The sequence below is a fragment of the Neltuma alba genome, unplaced genomic scaffold (assembly GCF_004799145.2).
Source record: "Neltuma alba isolate B1F8T4 unplaced genomic scaffold, ASM479914v2 tig00003072_pilon, whole genome shotgun sequence".
Classification (NCBI taxonomy): Eukaryota; Viridiplantae; Streptophyta; class Magnoliopsida; order Fabales; family Fabaceae; genus Neltuma; species Neltuma alba.
Window position 1 is genome coordinate 306,450 of NW_021633130.1, and position 24,246 is coordinate 330,695.

General features: G+C 36.9%; 2 pseudogenes; both read right to left on the reverse strand.

The window, feature by feature from the left end:
- Positions 1–284: 284 nt before the first annotated feature.
- LOC114740179 (uncharacterized) lies at positions 285–2,888 on the reverse strand (annotated as a pseudogene).
- Positions 2,889–15,120: 12,232 nt separating this feature from the next.
- On the reverse strand, positions 15,121–22,799 carry LOC114740180 (calmodulin-binding receptor kinase CaMRLK-like; annotated as a pseudogene).
- Between the last annotated feature and the right edge of the window lie 1,447 nt (positions 22,800–24,246).

Below are 24,246 nucleotides of genomic sequence, written 5' to 3' on the forward strand. Positions count from 1 at the left end.
CAAATCAGTGGTGCATTTTGCATTGTCGCAAGCAACTGGAATGACAATCCTACTCGAAATCCTGATTCAGCGTGCTCGTAAAAGTTAAACAAAATAAAACCAGCCATTTAGCTGACTGAAATCCTGCAGCGATAACCACAACACTATTCCTTTCTACCTTTCATGATATATAGAATGGTGACTTAGCAAAACTTATTGAATAGACAAACATTTTTGTCGACGGCAATCTAAAAGACTTCAAAATGGTTGGAGGTATTAGTTTGATAGACCAAAATGAGTGGAGCTCATGACCTTCTTTCCTTCCTTTTAGTTGACCTTCTCTCTTCCACCTCTCGTCGTTTTTGCTGCCTGTCCAACATTACAACAATGGTCATAGTATCAAACACATCTCATTCTTGAATACATAAAGAAGCTCAAAGTTATTCATAATCTCACGCAAAATGCATGTACCCACACCAGCATTAGCAGCAAAATTGTAGCGTGAGTAGGCACAGAATCCTGCCCCACAAAGGGCAGAGGATTTTTCTGATCCCAATCCATCTAAACAGGATTGTTATTCACCGAAATATTGTGTAAAAATTTGAAGCAAGTTGCACGTGTTGGTGCATTTGTTTAAATGAATACCTCGTCCCATTTTGATTTTTTGTTCAGTCTACCATCACGATTGGTGGCCTCAGCAATAGGAGGCATCAAAGGCAAACCACCTGAAGAGAGAAGAGAGAAAATCAGCATAAAATAGAAAATGAGTAGTAAGAATGATCTTTGCCATACCATAGGTAAACTAGGTTGATTTATAACCTGCAACGGGTACATTGATCATTGGAACACCAGTTACAATTCCTGGTTGTGCACCCCTAGAGACAAATTCAACTTCCTAGGCTTTCTTCTTCTGCTCTTTGTTGTCACTTCCACGTCTTATATTTGCCTATGTGACAGTTAGGGGTGGTAAAGCAACATCAGTATCAAGTACTTAAAGGGAGCTTGACTGCAAGACCAATCCGTCAAGTAGGGATGAAAGTCGGCCTTAATGATCTAATGGTGCTAAGAAAAATATGAACAAATAACAAAATATGGCATGACAAATAAGTTGGTTAAAATCACAATGAAACTTAAATTAGGCTAGTATTTAACTTCCAAAATCATGACCAACATATTCACAAAAAATATAGAAAGAACCCCAAAGCAGATATAACTAGCCATACACAGCTATGTATAGACGTTGGCTGTCCATTTCAGCGCAAATAATATTATCAAAAGGACCTTTGGAGAGAAAAAACACAATCCAACGACAAAACATAATTTCAACATCAGGTTAGAAGATAAACAAGTTCTTTAATACCAGATATCAAGTCCATTGTTAGCATAGTGAACAATAATAGCCTAAACAGCCCAAGTACCAGCGACCAGTATATCTAGAATATGACAAACATGAAATATTAATGTTTGCAAGAACACACAAGAAGTATTATATAATTGACAAAATCAGGTAAAATATGAGCATAAAATAAACAAGTACAGGGAAGGACAAGAAAGTAGATGTAGAGAAGAAACTGTTAAGCAACTATTTGGTCGTAGTAGTCCCTTGGGTCATATCTATGAGGGTCCAATACATCCTTATCAAATCCTGGTCAATATCTTGATACCTCACAGCATGCAACAGGAAGGCAAGGTTCTGATAGTCCTTTCTATTGCGAACTACTGCATTAAAACTTTTTCCAGCCTTCTTATACTCAAGAAATTTATATATCTTTCTCTGCAATAATAATAAAAAATCATAGCACATTTTCATGAAAGAACAACAAATATGCAAAAGCTAAAAATAGTTTTATACAATTTTCTACTTTATCAAAAAATGAGGGAAATTATTTTTTAATTTAAACTATTACTTAAAACTGCTAAACTGGCAGTGTACTAATTAAGGAGTAAAGTGATGATCATTCAACTTCCCATGTACAGAATGTCAAGAAGGGAGTCAAAAAATATAATAATATAAGGTGCATTCAATGAGATGTTTAGTGGTCAAAAAACTTGATACAGAGAAGTATTGGCAAATTATCACTTTTTTCATAATTCAATGATTTAATCACAGAATTAGTAATATCTGAAATGATAAGTCTTGAATTCATATTAAAGGGAACATGTTAATGAATCAAACCATATATCACCACTTAGTAATTAAACAAGAGCAGCTGCCTAATTCATCGAATAATACCCCGCAAGATGAGTGATTTCCGCACTTCTACACCTTAAATTCATTTTGGATGGGTAGATTCTCACACTAAAACACTTAATCAAAATTTCAATGCCAAAATTCTAAACATAGATCACTATATTAAAGTGCTTCTACAGGACCTTAGAATTATGTATGTACATGTAGTTTACATTACATATATGCACAATCACTAAACAGGACTGGAAGTCATAAGAGATTAGAGTGTAATATTGCATCACAACTCTTCCAAAGTATCGCCAAATTGGTTTAATCATATTCATTAACTAACATATGAAAATAATAAAATCAACTGATAAGAAGCTTAAGAATTTAAAGAGCCATAGCAAATTAAAAGCGGAGCTCTAGTGTGGCACAAAGCAGAAAGGGAAAAAGACATCAAACTACACAAGCACACAATAGCTGTTTTTCTTTTAAGGGGAGGGAGCAAAGCACACCAGTTCAATTCAATAAATTAGCACATATCTAAAATTTATCAAGAATAATTTATTGATTATTGCAAAATTAATCCAAAGGAATTTACTTGTAGGCATTCAGAGCATTTAACTTTGGGTGGTGGTGGGAGAAATCTATCCAATGGATCTACAAACTTCTGCTCTTCCTAAGCTGTTTCTTCGTGTTCTGCACCATCTGATCCAGCCACAGCATCAACTTGCATGGTACGAGATGGCTCAAAAATGAGAAAACTAAGGAGTGTTAACTTGACTGGTAGGTCTCAACATAAAAAGATCCTGATGATGCTCCATCTAGCAAATCACTTACAAAACCACATTCAAGGAAGTTCTTCAGAGGGGAAAAAACAGTGGACCAAAAGGCAAAATGATAAACAGAAAAACAAAATAAAACAATAGGATCATTCCCATCTAATATACTTCATGGAAAAGTGAACTAAAACCACCCCAACGTAATGTCCAAGCCTCTTTTTCAATAATCTTATTCTTAAATACCCAACCAAAGTCCAAAAGATTGGCATATTCTCAAATTACTAGTCTCAGACAAACTCTCATGCACTTCAATTATCCAGAACTAAACAGTTAAACAATCAAATATAGGCAAAAAAATTGCATATAAAAGGTCAGTTGAATAATCGTTCTTGATTAAATACATTTCATGCAGAAGTTAATTTTAACTGTTTTATATGTTTATTACCTTATGAATATGACAGTTCAGATTCATTAGCTCATATTCATAATTATCTTACCAGAACCATCTATACAAGTTCTAGAAAGAACAAACTTTTTGGCCAAATGAAAGAACAAATTACTGGTCAAAATTTTAAATTCTTCTGTTCCAAAAAGAAATCAATGACATTGTGAAGCTCTTGAGATATTATTCTTTATCACCAACAGATTAATCAAGTAATATTCATTCTCTGAGAATAACCTATAGTGGGATGAGGTGTCCAAAAAAAGGATACAATAAATTTAGCAGAACAAACTTTAATCAAAAGGGGAAATACCATTTGTTGTTTGAAGTTCTTCCTCAAACATGAGTCAACCGTTACCATCAGGCCCTCCATCTTGATATCAGAACCAAATATAAGTTATTAGCTTATAACCTAAAATAAAGAAGGAGAAAATGGTTTCCTAGTAGAAGGTAGCCTTCCTGGAAAATATGGCAAGGCCAGGGTGGCTAAGGTAATGTTAGGGTCTTAAACATTTTGGGCAATTTTCAAGTTTAAGAGACATGACTCCATCAATGGAAGAAAACAATGATGAAGGAACGTATAGAAGACAAATATAGTACACCAAAATTGCCATGTCCTCAGTCCTACTTAAATGCATTTCTAAAAAAACAGAGGCGTGGATTCAAGTAAGAGAGAGTAACTCTGGCTCAGGTGACATTGCTATTTCATATGACCACAGTCTACAACGGTAATTGTCCCTCTCCTACTCCTCCTAGATTCAACAGACACTACTTGTTGATCCTGCTGTGAAACCAACATATCAACCAAAGGCTGTGGTGGCATTGAAGTCCCAAATTTACTCTTCTCTGGGGTCATCCCATCATTTTAAGCCAGTAGAGTAGCCTCATTAGCAGAATTAGGGATCCTCATCATCTAAGCATCACTCTCTAGATTTTCCTCTACAATCCTCATTTCCCCACCATCCTCTTCTTCTCACTCTCCTCCCTCCATTCCTCCTTCAACATCCTCCATCTCGTCATCTTCCTCATCGTTGCATATGGACAACAAAGCAATACCCTAGTATTGCTTCTTCTTGGATGCCATGATGCTAGGGGCTCCAGTGACTAATCCAAAAGGTTGATCAAATAGAAAAGTATCATAGATAGAAGGAATCAAGTGCAAATTCCAGTAAAATACTAAGTGTTAATGCATTGAAGGTAGAAAAGAACAAAATCTTCAATTTTAAATTTTAGCAAAGACAGAATCATTGTCGCTTGGGTTCTCTCATTGCCAGCCCTCCTATTTGCAGCTCACATTTAGCCTAAAATGACGTCAACCATACAGAAAGAAGAATCTTAACACCAGTCGGTGCAATAATGATTAATAAGCCACTCTAGAAAATCTGATTTCCTATTTTGAAGAATTTGTTGAAGAAATCAAGTATTGTGCTGCAAAATGGAGAAGGGAGTTAGTTTTAATTTGCAAGTAAATTGATAAAGGAAAATAAAAGGTAGAAGGAATATTCAAACAAAAGTTGAACTTTCAAATATGGGAATCTATACAGCATGACTGGCAACCTTAACTTGGTAGGATCAAGACAATATAGACTCTAAACCAGAACCAACTGATATTCAAACAACTTACCCAGCTCTTCGCTCAATTGCATTGATTTTAAAGGTAATAACACAAGCCTCGAGCCTTTAGATGTGTGGCTGCGACCATGTTTAAAACATGGATGAGAATTTCAGATACTACCAGTCAAGTTCCTTATTTAAGTTTGATAATATACATATGCTTAACTTTTATAGACTATAAGATCTCAACAAGCAAGAAAATAACGTTCAAAGTGTTGCCAACACAATAACTTCCAAAAATACGGTTTAAAATTCAAATTCTTCCCACAATTATTGTTCCAATAAATGAGAAGAGAAAAATAAAATAGGGAAATCACCAAAAAAAAAATACTTAAGAAGGTTGAATGCTTACAAATGGTTTAAACTTTCGAATTCTCTAAGCTCAAGATGCTTCTAGGTTTTTTACTTTTCGGACTACACCGACTCACAGCACAACTTAAGCGAAACGATCTAAAACATCATATCGAAGAACAGCAACAAGAACGGAGAAGGAAAACCCGTGACAAGAACCTGCTGGTGAATCAGTTCGGATAACCCGTCGACAAGACATTTTTGGAGAGGGAGAAGAAAAGAAGCCGCTGTCGTCGAGACTCGAGTGAGCCAAGAGAGAAGTATAACAAAGAAACTGATAGAGTTGAACAGACGAACTCGATTTTTCCACTGCTTGAACGGCTACGATCTACCATAAATTAAACGACGTAGTTAAACTGATAAACTTTCTTAAGTATGACTTTAATTTAATTTATAATTATAATAAGAATGACAAATTGCTGAAAAAGCATCAATTACAAAATTTATTGCTTGAAAACTGATTGAGGACTCATGTCCTTGAGGGGTATTTAAAAAAAAAAAATCAAAAGCTTATGTCAAGTTTTTTATATCTATTATGTTAAATTCTTTAATCATACATCATTATATGTCTTTTTTTTTTTTCATGTGGAGAACTTGATATAATCAATATAAGAAAATTAATATAAGTCTTATCCTAAAAATAACTTTCCCCATTTTTTATTTATAATATTTAATATTTAGTTAATGTATTGTTAATTATAGGTTAAAAGCTATTTTCACCTCTGAACTGTTTCAAATTCTTGCCCTAAAATATTTATAAAAGAGTATCTACAGCTATAAATTTCAATAATGTAAAGCAATTGACATTTTTTACTTTTTTTTTTAATTGAAATATAGCGCATCATGTTTAAGGTGTGCAGCATGTTTATATTTCAGTAGAAAAATGTAACACCTTAATCATGCTTAAGTGTTTCATAGCTATTAGTTTGTGCTAATAACCATCAGCCAAAGAAAATCTACCAGCTATGTACTAATAATTAACCAATGGTAATGTAACATGTTTCACCAATCTATTCTATCAATATATTTAAATGATGTAAATATATTTGCTCTCCATAATTGCTTTAAAAATTAATACTCCAACCCACGAATTGTACGGGGAGAAATTTTTTACATCCCGGCGAAGTTCATGAACTTTTGTTGAAAGAGATCAAGCTGCAAGTGCCAATATTCAAACCCAAAAATCATCATTTATCTTTATGTGGAATATCATATTTATTAGAACCTCTGTCCTTTATGATTTTTACCATGCAACTTTGCAGACAGCTCAGTTATTCTTACTAGCCAAGAAGAAAAAGATGACGACACAGATAGATAGAAAGAGAAAGAGGATATCTCCTTTCATTGCAAAGATTAAGCCAAATAAGCAAAAATCAAAGCAGAACACAACCTCTATATATATATAGATATGATTACCACAGAAGTCATAGTCTCAAAATTATAAATGAAGCAGATAAAATTAAAACTCAGTGATGGGGTAGCAGCCTATATATATATATATGTGTGTGCAAGTAATAATTGTACCGTATATAACAAAAATACAGATAAAAATATTCCAAGTCACGCGAATGCAATGTCAATCTAAAGATATAATTGGGTATCATTAGTTTCGGGTGCATGAATGTGTTCCATTCATTGTTCAGCATCATGTTCAAAGTTTGAAATTTCCACTGAATGAACTTCCACTTCTTGAAATTGACTAGGCAGTTTGTTCCGGTCCAAGAGAAACTTACCTAAAAGTTATCTCTCTCAAGGGCAACAGAATTAGTAAACAAATATATGACATAAAAGCGAAGTGATTACAGAATTAGTAATCAAACTATTGACTTATGCTAAAAAAGTTCTTAGTCTTTGATTAAGATAACAATAAGCTGTAAAGTCCTAAAATCATATTAATGCCATCACCTGTTTCGGATTCACCAATTCCTTTGTTGTTCAAATCCAAGTTTGTGGGCATTGAGTGAGATTGATTCTCAACAGCGACCATTTATAGCAAGCAAGTAGGATGCCACATGTACTTCTAGGGAGATAAGCTAGTAATCTTATCAGCGACACTAGAAGGACGATCAAGACAAAAATATGTGAATGAATCTTAAGTAAACACAATGAATCAATAAAAACACATCGAACGGTAGAAGTTGAAAAGACCCTTAACCTTAAAAACATTATAACCTGGCCATAAAACCACTACTATGGTAGAAAAGGAAATATGTTAAAATGAGCTACCATAGTAGAAGGAAAATTTCATATTTTTAGAAATTGACTTTCAAACTCGGGTCAACCCGTACTCTGATGCATGCAACTAAAATCATTCATTTACAACTACTGGGCCTCCGAGCCTCCGGCCCGGGTAACAAAACACATCACATCAGCCCATCTAAAAGATTCCCAACAAAATAATCCAGAGTTTCATAAGACACTATCAATGGCCTCCGGCCAACCAAAATAAGGAGATACATTCTCTCCAGTTTACAACAAGGCCGGGTAATCAAATATTTCAAAAGCAGTCCTAAATGTGGCAATATATACTAGCCATACATATACAAATGCTAGAGGCCTAAAGCTAACCAAGCTCAAGCCTCTGCGTCTCTTCCCGATGGCTCACGCCCGGAACCTTCACCTGAAAACATTGTAAACCACGGGGTGAGACAAAGTCCCAGTAACCAGCCTTTCCAATACTAGGTACTACTAAATAGGTGCTCGTGAGATGTCAAGTGGGGCAGTTCACAAATAATATGATAACAAGATAGCCACAACAATTCATGCATGTGCAATGATGCAATCCCATTAACCAAATCTCTTACTTTGGGGGATTTTCAAGAGCCGAAGCCGGCCTATTCCTCACTATGGGAGACGTAAGGAGCCATATAAGGCCTATCCCTCACTCTGGGGGACGTAAGGAGCCAAAAGGCCTATCCCTCACTATGGGGGACGTACTAAGCCAACCATCATGCATTAATGGAGGCCTTACCACGTGGTAGTAACTATCAAAAACTCTCACCAATTCCCAAATCATGCATCATGCTCAAATCATAATCAAATGGTAATTGAACATCTTATAAGTAACTTCATTCAGTGGCATATCCTTCACAATTTCAAGATTTCATTCATCATCAATCAAAAACCCCACAAGACGGTTTTCCCCCTTTTTTTATATATATATAATATATAGTTTGAACACAATTACTACTTGGAGCACAAACACAAATCTACTCACAATACCACCGAAGCAAGTACTAAGGATTGGAAAGTGGTTACCTCTCGTCTGAGCAAGGAATAACAAACCGACAATGTGGCCCCGTGCACCATCAAGACTCACAACCGGTCTACACAAGCACACAAACACAAAACCATCATATATTAGCTTTCAAACTAATAATGTGGCCAAAACAACACTTGGGGACACAAAATTCCTATCTCCCATCAAAACTCTACCCAACTCAAAGGGTATAACTATCAAGGCAACACTCCAAAGTCATACCAATCCATTAAAACTTTAATTCCTTTCCAAACATCAATTAAACTTCATAACCTCAAGGACCCACTATAAGAATTCAACACCCAAACATCCCATTTGAACAATTAAGGTTTCAACAATAAATCTAAACCGATTAAACATCCAATTTAACCCTCCTTAACATAACCCAAATCACAAAACTCAAAATCAACCTCTACACTGTCATCCTTAGTCCCAAATCATCCATTTCTATAAACCCTAACTCCAAAAATTCAAGATTCTTTAAATCTAAGGAAACTACACCGATCAAATACTTAAACTAACCCAAAGCAATCAATTAAACTCAAAATAATCGGTCAAAAACCTCAGTTTCATCACAACTTAGAAAATCCTAGGGTTCCACCAAAAATCCTCAGAAATTCCAAGAAAGAAAGAAGATTAGAGGTTAAAATCACTTACTTGAAGTAATGGATCCTTAGAAATGCCCCCTCCAAGCCAATATACCGAAACCCTAGCAGAGCCTCTCTCTCTACCTCAGATTTTTCTAATTTCCGCACGAAGAACTCCTTCCGCGAATATATAGATTCGCGACCTTTCGCCGCGGCGAACTAATCCCGAGAGGGATTACTCGCCTGAAAACCCGACTTCGCCGCGGCGAACCCCAATTTTCGCCGCGGCGAAAGCTTCCCGAGAGGAAACTCTCGCTTGCCCAGAAAACATTCACCGCGGCATACCCCTACTTTCGCCGCAGCGAAACCTTCCCGAAAGGGAAGCCTCGCTCACCGGAATAACTTCGCCGCGGCGTCCCCAAGACTTCACCGCGGCCAAACCTTCCCGAGAAGACACTCCCCTCTGAAACTCTCTGTGCGCCGCGGCGAAGTTTACTTCGCCGCGGCGAACATACCCTGAGAGGGGTACGTTCACCTATTCCTCCAACATACCTCAAATTCAACCCAAACACCCAAATCAAGATTAAATTGCTAATCTACCCTCAAAATCAACCAAAAGAGGCTATTAAAACCTGATAAAAACTTAGGATGTTACAGAAGTTCTTAGATCGATGAAAATCTGAAATCACAAACCAGAAATTGGAAATCAAAAGTCTAGAATAAGAGACCAGTCAATGCTGTCAACCAGAGGTTTGGAGCGGTTGTAAGAATGCAATGAATCCATAAAAACAAGAAAATCTGAAATCTCAACTCAAAAAAAGAAAAAAAGAAAAAATGAAATCACAAAGTAGAAATTGAAAATCCAAAGAGATCGATCAGTGCTGTCAAATTGAGATTTGGTGTGGGCAATTAGGTATTGTACGGGGCTATTTTTTTAAATTTTATAAGGGTATTTTTGGAAAATAGGTGATATTTTCTAACCAGTAACTAATTTAACTAAATTCCTTAATATCTCCAAATTAGTAAACTGAGTCTTATAATTAGGATTGGAGGTAGTATCATATTAACTAATTTAAATAACATTCTTAATCAACTCAAATTAATTGATTAGGTTTTACATTAAGAAGCAAAGGAGTATAATTTTTTAACTTAAAATTGAATCTGTTTTGGAGAAATTGCAAATCAAGCATTTTGTTAAAAAAGAATAAATATGTTGTCAATTGCAATCCAATTATTATCAAAACCTATGAAAGCATTGTAACGATCCTAATTTGTGATTTTGTAATTTCCACGGTTTTCTTTTGTTTTTTTTGTTGTTGCGATTTTTCCATCTATCTTTCCTCAAGAATAAGACTCAATTATATAACTAATGTCCTAATCACAAAATTACTAGAAAAATCCACTCGTTCATAATTTTTTCAATCAAAAGATCAAGATTTAAAAATATAAATAATTGCATAAAAATATGCACTTGGAACAAAAAGCAAAGACAAATTACACAATAAAAGGCCTAACAAACCAGGGGGTCAACCAAAGTACCAAAAAGCTCAACTGGAGAAGCCCCTCAATCCTCGCAACAACTCATTTCTAGGTGGTCCCAAGCCAACCACACTCAAAGCTCTAATTAAAAAAAAAAAACGAGCCATTAGACCTTTATATGATCGAGAGTTGCTCGCAATTTCCATAACGTTCACTTTCTGCCACTTTCTCAATGAAATTATACTGACTTCTGTTTCCTTGGAAATCTTCCCCTTCCCATGCAATGCCCCACAGCTTCAAAGTCCCTGCCAACTCGAAAAGGATTGTTATTCCTGGAAACCGTTCCAAATAAGAAAACTAATCAACTTTTTTAATTTTATTTATATGTCAACCTTCTATATTTACAAGTGACTATGAGTTATATGTAATTGATTTTATTATTTAAAAACTTTGTGTAATTCTCCCTGGAATACACGTGTATATATAACTTCTAATATCAACTTAAACTACATAATTTGAACTGGTTGATTAACCCTATATTGGCCAAGAAAAACCATTAAGCCAAAGCAAATGACCTAAATAATATTTGATCACTCCCATCTATCACTAGGAATCGAAGAAATTTTTGAAATACTTCTCCAATCGTTAATATAAAACCCAATTTTTGAGTTAATTTTGGTCATAAATATAATACCTATTTCTCATATTTATCAATTTTTTCTAAATTATCCGTATAGATATTCCCTCAACCATAAATAAGTAGAAAAGGGAGAGAGGATATTAAAGAAGATGATTATAGTATTTTAGGAAAAACATGTCATATTTTTTTATAATTAACTAACTTACTTAACTTCCTTAATCTAATCAAATTAATTAAATAAGTCTTATATTAAGAATCAGAAGAGTATTTTGTATTCTAGTCTACATGTACACTAAATGTAGATGTTCCAAAATTCTAACTGTCTGAGCATGAATTTTGTACACAATCATATAATAATAATTTACTTAATTCCATTTCGCTCTAATCAATTTCCTATCTTTGAATTTGTCGATCCCCTTTTGTTCAGATGAACAGTCCAAGATGTGGGGGTAAGTTACTGAAAAGTGAGGAATCAAAGCAAATCTAATTCATGTGTTAGAAATTAACTTTAATCAAAAGCTTAAAGGCACTGGATCCCATCATGAAGCTAGAAGTGGCCATTTTTTTTTTTTGGTTACATGAGGGGCGGGATCGAACCCGCACATTACCAACACACGTACACACTATGTGCCACTCCGCCTAGAGGCGGTTGGCAGAAGTGGCCATTTTTTTAAGTAACAGAAAAGGTTACATAAAAAAAGAGGTTGGAATCTATGAGTCAGATCTTGATGTTATGTTTTTTTTTTCGGCCAGAAATATATGTATTCGTATCAATTAAAAGTAGCAAAGTCTACGAAACACCAAAGTACAACCCAGAAAAAGGATAACGGGAATGAAAACCAACAAACTATAGAAACAAAACACAAACACCAGAACAAAATACAAGCACAAAGGAATACTCTTCAGCTGAACAAAATACACCAAATCCCAATACTTCCACAAACAAGAACGGCTGTAGAAGGTGGTAGTCCCAAAGACTTGCTCAACAATTGAGCCCAACTTCTTTGACGCCAATACGGCATCCACAATGGCAGCTTTAAACCACTCCCTTGAGCCAAGAGAGGAAGAGTGTTGCTGAAAGCCAAAAAAGACCTCCAGGACAACAAGCATAAGAAATCTAGACCTTGTATCATTCTGCCAAAGGGCACCAACAAACAAACACAACACTTTTTTTATAACCAGAGAAATGAGAAGACAATCCTCTCCTCCAGGTGGAACCCATCTCAGATCATCCCGCTTCTTTAAAACAACTTGACCAGAGTTTGCAAAAGATCTTCTCTTCCGGGTAATAAGAGAGAACAACTCAAAACAATATTCATCTCTATTAACTCAACATCCTCATAATCAGCACAAAGAGGCCACATTAGACTTTCAGATAGAAGTATAACAATCGGTTGAACAATCTCGTACCATGCCAAATTCATTCTTATGTGAACCTCCTTTCTTTCCATTACTTTTCCACATAAAGGATAGTTAACAAACATTCCAAAAGCTCTCTTCAACCAGATCCATTGCATCAAATTGATCCAAATATTCAACAAATAGAGCAGGATAAAGCAAAAATTATCATACCTTAGGATCATTAGATTTTGATATTCTTCATCAACATAACAGCACATTCCTGGAGTGAATAAACATATTTGCGATAGAGGTAGATTCGACCAAACCTTACATCGTTTAGCATTGCCAATTCGGAAAGACAGAGCTCTGATGTTGATGTTATTACAGTAGAGGCTGCTCTGAAAAGTTTCTTCTGTCAGCGAGACCTTAGCTTCCATAGGCATCGTCAGATCATTCTCATTTTTCATCAATCTCTGCACTACGATCCAAGGTTCCTTCAACCTCCATTGCTCAAGTGTTCGTTCTGCTAGGGATATGTTTTCAATTGATTGAGCTCCACCTTGGCTATCATCTTCCTTCTTTAATTTCACAGATCTATACGCATAATACACATCACAAAATGGTCTCTCCCCTGCCTCAATCATTATTCCCAACAGCCTCACAGGCGCACAAACATCAACACACACGCCCTCCACTCACACACGCTGCCGGACGTCCTCTCCCACGGCAGTTGCCGGGGAGAGGTGCCGGAAAAGATACTGCCACTCGCGGAGATAAACAGGCTCCCACAAGGGTAAACCCTAGGACAGAAAGGAAAGGGGGCAAGCCCCCCAACTTCCTAAGTGTCTAGTTAAGCACACCCTATTCTATCTTGATGTTATGTTTTGAAACATGAAATAAAGCAAAAGAAAAGCAGTATAAATCCAATACCAAAGCACTCCCGCATCAAGTGCCAGGGATCTTAGAATTGAATCTAGTTTTTTTGTTTTTGGTTGCCAACTTAGTGGGCATATAATGTTGTGATAAACGTTAAAATAAAATATTTTGTGCATGTTATGGTTATAATACTATACAATTGCAAAATATCCAAGAATCATTGCAACTGCTCAGTTCAAAATTCTTTTATTTTAATTTTAAGGAAAGATCATTTTCTGGATACTTATATTTTAACTCAATTTTTAATTAGGTATATGTAATTTTTTCATTCTTTATTTTTTGATATACTTTTCACTTTTTATCCTTTAATTTTGTTCTATTAACACTATTAGTAGGACTCAACGGTGTTAACAAAGTAAAGCTAAAAGATTTAATCAAAAGAGAAAAATATAAAAATATCAAATTAAAAATTAAAAGAATGAATAAGTACATGCAAGATTCAATAAGTAGTCTTGAGCGGAATTAATTAATATACAATTAAAAAAGAATAGAGAAAATGTGAGGGAATCTCAATAATTTCGAACCAATATATGATTCCGCATTTACACGCAAGGGCTTATCAGCATGCCGGGCAAGCAGACCAATTAGATTAAAAGCTGAAAGTCCAGAATGACATGCCCGTGCAGGACAAACACCGTATAATGACTCATCCATTAATACAAAAGTCACCTGAAATTTTTGTAGCCACATAGTTATACGATAATGAGAGGGAAAAAAACAGTTTCAGATTACATTGAAGTATAGTTTTTTGGGAAACTTTATATTATTCAAATCATGAAGTATAGTTTTTTGGTAAACTTTATTGACCTCACAATTATATTTTTTAAATTTATATTCAGAATTTATGACAAAAAAAAAAGTATAAAAATTCTTTCATCAAAGAGGAATAGATCCAGAACGAGTATTTTCATTCAGGAATAATAATTATCTGAAAAGAAAAACAAAACAGAAACTCAAGCTTTAATTTAATTAAAGTTAAAAATAAATAAAAATAAAAATGACCTAAATATTGCAAAACTGCTGAAGTGCTAATGCTACATCCACATCTAACTGCTCCCCGAGCTCGGGGAAAGGAATATTCTTTCCCAAAGAAGAATTAACTAATTTAAAAGAGAACAAAGGAAGGAGGGGAAAAGGCCAAAAAAAAGAATAAGACAAAAATAGAAAAATAAAAAGGAAAAGGCCAAAAAGGACAGGCAAAAAGTGAATAATATGAGTGGGATTATCTGTACCATGCCCAAAAAAAAAGAATTAGGGAAATTTTGTTAAAATAGCCTGTTTAAAAATTTAATTGCTTAAAAAGACTTAAATTTAAACGAATATAAGGGAGGAGTACTCTATACAAACACGGCCTAGGCTTCTCTTCACGCCATATGATGCCTACAATAAATTTTACAAAATGAAAAATGTGTACTTGAGGATTAAATTGTGTATTTTTTAAGGGGGGAAAAACAAAAGAAGCAGAAAAATATTACCAAAAAAAAAGATGTAGAAAAAAAATAATGGAGAACAAGTTGTTGAGAATTTAGACTTGGGATTAATGGAGTCCATCGCAAGGATGAATGTCTTTGAGCAACCCCAGGACTTGCCGCATTGTGGGCCTCTTCGCCGATGACTCCATCGTACACAAGAACGCCACTCGGAGGCTCTCTGCCATCTCCCTCTCCGACTCGCTGCCCTCGTCTCCCAACCTCTCATCCAACACGCTCACCCCATTTCCTTCTCTCACCATCTTCCTCACCCACATGACAGTCTCCACCGTGCTGGCCCTCCCTGTTAAGAGTTCCATCAGCACGACACCAAAGCAGTAAATGTCCATCTTTGTTGTGCAATTCGACTTATCATGCTGCCCAATTTTTCGAAACCCAAAATTTGCGATTCGGGGCTGAAAGTCGTCGGCTAGTAAGATATTAGAGGTGACTAGGTGGCCATGTATGATGGGCTTTGATTTGGCATGGTGGAGATATGCCAGGCCACGTGCTATCCCAACAGCAATACTGTTAAGGATACTGATTGTATGAGTTGTATTGGGCCGGTGTTCCATCCTAGTTAGCCTATTATGGGTTCCTGTTTTGTACTATAAATATTCATAGTTGAATCAATAATATTCGATTGGTCATTTTACCAAATCCAAGTTTCCGTGTGCTCTCTTCTCATGGTACCAAGAGCCAGGTCCGATTGTTGAGCCCAGTCCAAGGCAAAAGTTGAAGGCCCTATTGCCTCCTTGCCTGCAGAACCGTAATGGTGTAAATGGTTGCTGCTGTCATCGTTTTGTCAAGGCAAGTTCTGGAACTCGCGCAACCCAAGAATCGCAATCCAGCTTGCTCCCCTTTCAATTAGAGTTTATCCTTGCGTCCTAGGAGTTCGCCCACCGTCAAGATTTCACGAAGGCGGGAATACTCACCACGAAGGCGCTAATAGTCATCATTTCCTACGTTCGTACCGAAAGAATTCAAGAATAGGCTACCCGCTGCTGTCAAAGTTTCCCATCGTTCAGCGATTTTCCGTTCACCACCTTGTCGTCCATCTCCCAACACGCAGTTGAGTAATCCGCAACACTTCATCGTTCTTCTCCCCCATCGCCAGTGGTTGAACTGGTCTTCTCACTAGTTAAGCTGTTCACATTCCTTCAAGATTCCTTCAAGAAATTATCGCGATGGCCGATAAGGCAGTTTCCAAAGTTGAAGCCTCCAACATCCCCACAATTGATGCAAATCACCCTCTTTACTTGCATCCTTCAGACACACAAGCTACAACCTTAGTTTCTCAAGTGCTCACCGGTTCCAACAATTACTTGGTTTGGAGCCGTGCTATCCGTCTGGCATTACAAGGGAAGAATAAATTGGGTTTCATCGAAGGCACATACACCCGCACCAATGAACCACATCTCAAAGAACAGTGGGATCGCTGTAATGCTGTGGTCCTTTCTTGGCTGATCAATTCAGTGGATAAGGAGATAGCTAACGGTATAGTGTTCGCTGAGAATGCGCACATTGTTTGGGTTGATCTCAAAGAGAGATTTCACAAAGTGGATGGCGCAAAAATCTATTCATTACTCAAAGGTATTTCTTCCATTACTCAAGGGACCCTTACTGTGTCTGCGTATTTTACCAAGCTAAAGGAACTCTGGGATGAATATGCACTGTTAGTTCCCTTGCCCACCTGTCAGTGTGAAACTGCTCAAGAATACATTAGAATAGTGCAGCAGCAGCGGCTCTTTCAGTTTCTTATGGGCTTGAATGACAGTTTTCAACAAGCGCGATCACAAATTCTTTTAATGTCTCCGTTACCGACTCTCAACCAAGCCTATGCCATGATCTCCCAAGATGAGGATCAGAGGCTTATATGTTCACAGCAACCTTATAGCCCATTTGATGCAGCAATCACCACAACTAGAGGAGGGAGATTTGGAAGAGGCCGTGGCAGGGGAAGATCCCAAGATGAATGCAGTCATTGTCATCGCAGAGGCCACAAGAAAGAGCAATGCTTTGAGTTAGTTGGATATCCTCCCAACTTCAGAGGAAGAAAGGTTCAGACAGGCCACTTGAATCGAGTAGTAGGAGAACAGACACCTCAGTCCTCTGCACCTTCAAACAACTCGGGAAATCAAACCTCTATCACCCAACAGCAGTACAATAAGATCTTACAGCTTCTCAAGAGTGATGGTAATGAAGATATGATTGGGACGGCAGATTACATTGAGGAACACATTTCAGGTAATATTAATGCACTCCCCTCTGATCTTTGTAAAACCCATTGGATACTAGACTCTAGAGCATCTTGTCATGTAGTTAGTAGTCTTACTATGCTTGATAGTGCTACGGTTTACTCAGGACCCCTTAGGAAAATCAGATTGCCTAATGGTGATAAAATTACAATCACACACACTGGCACAGTAACACTTTCTGACAGCATTATATTGCGTGATGTTTATTATACTCCTGAATGCTGTTATAATCTTGTCTCTGTGTCTAGAATAACTAAAGAACTGCAATGCATTGTCTCTTTTTACCCTGAGTTCTGTGTATTGCAGGAGATTTTAACTGGGAGGTCTCAGGTGATTGGTAGAATCCATAGTGGGTTATACTTGATTGGAAAAATTTTAACCTTGGACAATGCTCTTATGAATCTTCCATCAAACGACACAAGGAAAGAAACCTCTCAACTGTGGCACTATAGACTAGGACATGCTCCGTTAGAAGTCATTAGGCATATAGACAAGATAAAGAATGAAATTGTAGGTCCTTCTAATGTCAATTGTGATGTTTGTCCTCTAGCTAAACAAGCTAGACTTCCTTTTCCCCATTCAGTTTCTGTTTCTTCATGTTGTTTTGAATTGGTACATGTTGACATATGGGGTCCCTATAGGGAACCTACCTATCAGGGGTATAGATATTTTCTTACCATTGTTGATGATTTCTCTAAATGTACTTGGACTTTCTTGATGATCAATAAAAGTGATAGTTTTCAGTTGTTACTTAATTTTTTGCAATATGTTAGTACTCAATTCTCTACTACTGTCAAAAGAATAAGAACTGACAATGGGTTAGAATTCACTAACACTAAACTAAAATGTATTCTTCTTGAGAGGGGCATTATTCATGAAACAACATGTCCCTACACTCCACAACAAAATGGGGTGGTTGAGCGCAAACATCGACACTTGCTTAATGTAGCTAGAAGCCTTATCTTTCATTCTGGTGTTCCGATTAAGTTTTGGGGGGAAAGCATTAAGACTGCCTCTTATTTGATCAATAGAACTCCTTCTAAAATCCTGAATTATAAAACTCCTTTTGAGCTTTTATATAAGAAACAACCTGACTTGACACATTTGAAAGTTTTTGGATGTCTTGCATTTGCTGTCTCTTATTGTCATAATGATAAATTTCAGCCCAGGGCTGAAGTCAGCATTTTTATGGGGTATCCACCTAATCAAAAGGGCTATTTACTGTATAATATTAAGACCAAGACTATGTTTGTTAGTAGACATGTCAATTTTGTAGAAACCAAGTTTCCTTTTAAAGATATTTCATTTGATAATCAAGCATCAGGGACTGGTAAGTCTGCCTTGGATTATTTTGCCTATGATGATCATGTTTCCACCGAGTCTAATCCTAGACAGACCATTATTAACAATGAATCTGCTAATTCTCCTGATATTCTTGATCACCATGGTGATGAGGTTAATATTGATACTGAACGGCATGTAGAAGGAATTGATAGACCTATTCGGAACAGAAAATCCCCTACTTGGCTCAATGATTATATCTGTCTTGGTGACACAGTTGATAGTAACCAAGGAAAAGTCAAGTGCCGGTATCCCTTGCATGAATATATTACTTATGCTCATGTTTCTGCTGATTATAAGAATTATTTACTTTCCACTGACATTGTTGTTGAGCCTTATAGCTTTGAGCATGCAGCAAAGGATCCCAAATGGATGACTGCCATGAGAGAGGAAATGCAAGCTCTTGAGCAGAATCACACTTGGGATATTGTTGACATTCCAAAAGGTAAAAGGACTATAGGTTGTAAATGGGTGTTTAAGGTAAAATATAACTCTGATGGTAGTGTTGAACGTTACAAAGCCCGTTTAGTGGCTAAAGGGTATAGTCAACAAGAAGGTATTGATTATTTTGAGACCTTCTCTCCAGTTGTCAAAATGGTTACAGTTAGGTGTATTTTCTTGCAGCCATGCTCGTTGGCAGCCATGCATTTTGGCATCTTTTCCAAATGGATGTCAACAATGCATTTCTGCAGGGGGACCTACATGAGGAGGTCTATATGAAAATTCCTCAGGGGTTTGATCAGTTTGCCGGCACCAAAGTTTGCAAACTGAACAAGTCTCTATATGGCCTCAAGCAAGCATCCAGACAGTGGAATGCCAAACTTACTGAGGCTTTAATACAAGGGGGGTTTCGACAAAGTAGATATGATTATTCCCTTTTTGTTAAACAAAATAAACACGACATTACTGTGGTTCTAGCTTATGTAGATGATCTTGTGGTTGCTGGAAATAACATTGACAGAATTAATGAAACTAAAACTCATCTACACCAGAAATTTAAAATTAAGGATTTAGGGGAGCTTAAATACTTTTTGGGATTGGAATTGACAAGGTCCAGGAAAGGTATTGTTCTTAGTCAAAGAAAATATACTCTTGATCTTATTTCAGATGCAGGTTTAATTGGTGCCAAGCCATTGAAAGTTCCTATGGAAAGAAGTGTTAGGCTGTCACGTGAAGGGATCCAAATGGCATCCAACAAGGCAAATAAGAAGAGACATAGTACCGAAACAGATTTGGATCCATTTCTTCAAAACCCCTCTGTGTACAGACGCCTAGTAGGTAGGTTGTCTTACCTTACCATGACTCGGCCTGACATATGTTTTGTGGTGCAGACTCTCAGCCAATTCATGAGTGCTCCACGGAAATCTCACATGGAGGCAGCCACACGTGTGGTGAGATACTTAAAGGGCAATCCTGGAATGGGCATCTTCCTTGCTGCAACCAACAGAACAAACTTAGAATGCTATGTAGATTCTGATTGGGCAGCTTGCCATGACACAAGGAGATCAGTGACTGGTTTTGTACTCAAATTTGGTGGTTCTCCAATCTGTTGGAAATCTAAGAAGCAGCAAACAGTATCTAAGTCTTCCGCTGAAGCAGAGTACAGAGCTTTAGGATCTGCCGTGTCTGAAGTTACATGGTTGACACGCATGCTTAGAGATTTGGATGTGAGAGGGCTTGAGCCGGTGAAGGTTTATTGTGATAGCAAGGCTGCTATATATATTGCTAGTAATCCTGTTTTCCATGAGCGCACGAAGCATATTGAAATAGATTGTCACTTCGTGCGAGAAAAACTACAAGAAGGAGTCATTGACTTACAACATGTAAATAGTCGGAATCAGTTAGCAGATGTCTTAACTAAAGCTCTTGGGAGGGAAGATCATGAGGCCATGATACGCAAGTTAGGAACTATTAATCTGTATAGTCCCCAACTTGAAGGGGGGTGTTAAGGATACTGATTGTATGAGTTGTATTGGGCCGGTGTTCCATCCTAGTTAGCCTATTATGGGTTCCTGTTTTGTACTATAAATATTCATAGTTGAATCAATAATATTCGATTGGTCATTTTACCAAATCCAAGTTTCCGTGTGCTCTCTTCTCACGATGTCGTGTTCGCCAACCCATGGTTTCTGATGAGAACACCTGTGATCCAACACCGTTTTGAATCTCTCACGTGTCGCTACCCCAATCCTCCACGTTAGTAGTCTCCATTGGTAGCTCATGAAGCCATCTTCCTAAATTGTCGTTTGGCATGAACTCGTACAACACCAGCTTTTCTTTTTCTGAAATTGCAATAAACATAATCAAATTTCAATTTTAATTAAATTCACCACATTTAAGTACACTCATATTTAAGCAAATTTTTCAATTAGGCCAAACATGAATCAAGTTTGCCAACTTCCATAATTTTTTCCCAAAAAAAGATTAATATTAACAGAAAAGTTTTGTTAGGCTAAAACCATTTGAAATATTTTGCTTATTTCCAGAAACAGACATTTCAATTACGAAACCAAAATGTACAACAGGACAGACACGAATTCCTATACTTAATCATTACAAGAGTGTAGATTTAGGAAAAATGGGTACACAGCAAGTTAGTGAGTGCGAAATGATAAGATTAAAACCCGTGAAGGCAATTAATGGGAGCAGGTTCAATTCAATTTCAGAATGTACGCTGCTTCTGCCAAAAAAACAGAATTGAAAAGAAAAACAAGTAAAATTTGGAAGAAAGCATTTGGATTTTGGAAAGATGCAACTCGGCACAGTACCTGCAATGCAGTAACAGGAGAGTGGTAGTACGTTTGGATGCTTCAGCTTTGAGAGTTCAACAAACAATTCAATTGCGTTGTCATGTTTGACGTCTCTGGCGTTCTCCAAAACCTTGATTGCCACGTGGATGTCCCTCCCGGCGGGTAAGACGGCTCTGTAGAGGGGGCCACACCTCCCTTCAGTGAGCAGTGAGTCCTTACCGAAGTGTGACGTGGCCGCGATCAGGTCCTTGAAGCTCAGGTTCATTAATGGCTTCTCGAACATCATGACCGACGCCGATGATGGCTCCTTCAGATCAGCCACCCACGACATACCTAATTCGGTCTCGAAAGCAAACGGTCCGGATTTGTCGACCTTGAAAGGCAATGGAGGGACTGGTTTCGAGATTGCCCATTTGTTTTTCTTAGCCAATCGTCTCTTCCTGTAGATGCATAATACTGAAATACACAATAGAACAATGATGACTCTTGAAGCAGAGCAAGCTGAGAGAATCAGTGTTTTAGATTTTGATTTGGGTTGTTTCGCACTGATCGGGTCTCGTTTCGGAGGGTGATGAAACGTCAATGTTTTGGAAGCGTAGTAGTTGAAATTAGCACTGGCGTGAAGGAAAGCTGATTTGCCAAATTTCTTATTGTACCCATCGAAGCTAAGTATGGCTCTGAAATTGTTGTGAGAAATGTTCAAGAAATGAAGGGTATGAAGACGAGGGAAATCAGAAGGAAAAGTACCATTAAACTCGTTATTTGAGAGGTCCAAGTAATTCAACGACTTCAAAACAGAGATAGGTTTGACATTTCCTTTGATTTTACAATTGGAAAGGTCAAGGTAGTTCAGGTTGGTGAGCTTCTGAAACCCAGAAAGGAGGTATTTCAGATTGTTATGAGAAAGGTCAAGAACTTTCAGCTTTGAAAACCCAGAAAGCTGAACATGGTTTGTGAACCTATTGTGTGAGAGATCAAGCATTTGAAGAGAAGAAGCGAAGGAGCCATGAATGCTACCTCCGAACCTGTTATTGAAAAGGTTGACCTCCAGTAAGCTCGAGCTTGGCCAGAACCAGCCAGGCTCGAGCTTGGCCAGAACCAGCCAGGCACTTGACCTTGAAGAGAATTCCCAGAGAGATCAAGACCTTGCAAGTTTGAAACGTTCCTCAGAAACTTCCACGAAATAGGGCCACGGAGATTCTTGGAAGGAAGCCTTGTGGCCCTAAACTGATCATCGTCGGGGCAGTGGGATAACAAAGAAACGTTGAATCGGGAGACTGATTTGAAGGCCTTGGACATAAGGTCGCCTTCCTCTTGACTAAGTTTGCAAGAGGAGGAAGAAGGTACAACAAAAGCAAGCAGGGCCAGAAGAATGAAGAACCTGAAAAAGAGTCTCATTTTAGCAGGAGCAAGTGAGCGACTCGAATTATTTCTGTCATATATACCCTGTTTGTTTCGGTGAGAGGCTTTGAGGGAGGGGGGATGGGGAGTTGGAATTGAAGTGGGGCAGTTCGCGCGAATATAAAGAATCGATGACGTCATGGTTGACGGAGAACTTAACGGCTCGGGAGAATGAGAAGAGGGTGAGGTGTTGACTGTTGACCATTGCACTTAACAAATTGTTATAGCTTCTTCTTCTTCTGTTTTTTTTTTTTGCTGCAAAGTACCATAGCTTCTGATTACACGCTTATTTGTAATCATGTGAATCGGAAGATATAAATACGTTTGAAAAATAATTTTTTTTTCACCAGCGCTTGAAAAATAAATTATACTATTAGTATATTACAAATAATATATTTGTATATATATTTATTTATGATGTGTGGTAGTCGCAGAGTAGTTAATCCATTATTTGTCATTTAAAAGAATAATTAATTACTACAAGACATGATGTCATACGAATAAAAATTGGCAAATGTATTCTGCAAAGTTATGGATTTAAATCATAATCCATTGCGATAACTTTCTTCAAGAGGTAATCTGTGACTATAATCATCTCTATAATGAGTACTATTTGAGCTGTAGGACACATGCTAACCCTACAAAATTTGTAAGATCAAACTTATTGAAATTTTTTTTATAATTTTTTTTAAAAAAACGATGTTATATGTATACTTTTATAAAGGAATGGTGCTGTTTTTTTTCCCCTGGAAAATAAGACATGTGGTAGCGTTGAATTTAATTGGCAGAACTAACGAAAAAATGGACAGAGAGTTACGTTGCAGGAAATTGAAGTCCGAACGAATGTAGTATTATGAAGGCGACTTCTCAAGTTTTCAAACTCAAGGGGTCCCACTTTTTATTTCTCATTCATTCGGAGAGTTACAAGCATTGTGTTCATGTAGTGTCGGCAGATGCAATCGTACGTGACCTTGTGATAGACGATAACTTTTTTCAAATAGTCAAAACATAAAAATATTTGTTATTGAGATTTTTTGGTGATGTATTCTTTTCTTCGAATCTTATAATGAATCCCCCGGAATACTAGCTTTATAATGCTAATTAAAAAGCTTTTATTCAATATAATGTTATATTTTATAAGAAATAATTAATTTTAATCAACTTTCTTACGCAAAGCAATTAATTGAATCTTATAAAAAAAAAAGGGGATAAAGTATTTTTTTCCACATAAATTTTTTCATCACACTACTCTTCATCTATAAATATATTTTATGCTATTTTTTGTCACCTTTTCTTGTGATGAGCAAGGCTGACGCTCTTTAATTTACATGTTGTGTATTCATTGACATTGATATGATTATTGTTGTTAATAGCATTGATGATTGATAATAATGATGGTAGGGAGTCATTCTTTTAAGAGTAAATATTATCTATACTAAATTGA